Source organism: Meleagris gallopavo, chromosome 8 (assembly GCF_000146605.3).
Source record: "Meleagris gallopavo isolate NT-WF06-2002-E0010 breed Aviagen turkey brand Nicholas breeding stock chromosome 8, Turkey_5.1, whole genome shotgun sequence".
NCBI lineage: Eukaryota > Metazoa > Chordata > Aves > Galliformes > Phasianidae > Meleagris > Meleagris gallopavo.
The window spans coordinates 32,448,027-32,448,491 of NC_015018.2; positions in this window are offsets into that span (position 1 = coordinate 32,448,027).

A 465-nucleotide genomic window follows, 5' to 3' on the forward strand; every position below is an offset into this window, starting at 1 on the left:
ACAACCCATTTTGTTAACAAAAATGAATCAGAAGATCTCTCTCTAAAATTGCATTTTCTTTGTAGGCCTGCATAATATTGTTCACAGTTCTTGGGTAAGGACACCAGGTGCCATGCTGTCTCCATCCATCTGAGAAATATAGTTCAAAGACATCCTCAGTACTGAAGACCTTTTTTAAGAGGGAGGAAAAAAATTTCCATTGGCAATCCCCTCTTGCACGGGTTCCTCTCACTGTATTTGGGGTTTCTAAATGACTTTAAAATCTCTTTTCCACTGTTCATTTCACTTTTAGTCAGCAGCTCAGCTCCCTCACACCCACTCAGAGAGGGCTGTCAGCTCAGACTGGGAATAGAAAGCAAGTCAAAATCAGTGTGTGAATTACTGCAAGCAGAACATCTGTAGTTAGGACAAAGATCCAGTTAAGTGATAACTTAGCAGCATTATCTTTGGTCAGTGTGGTTTTTT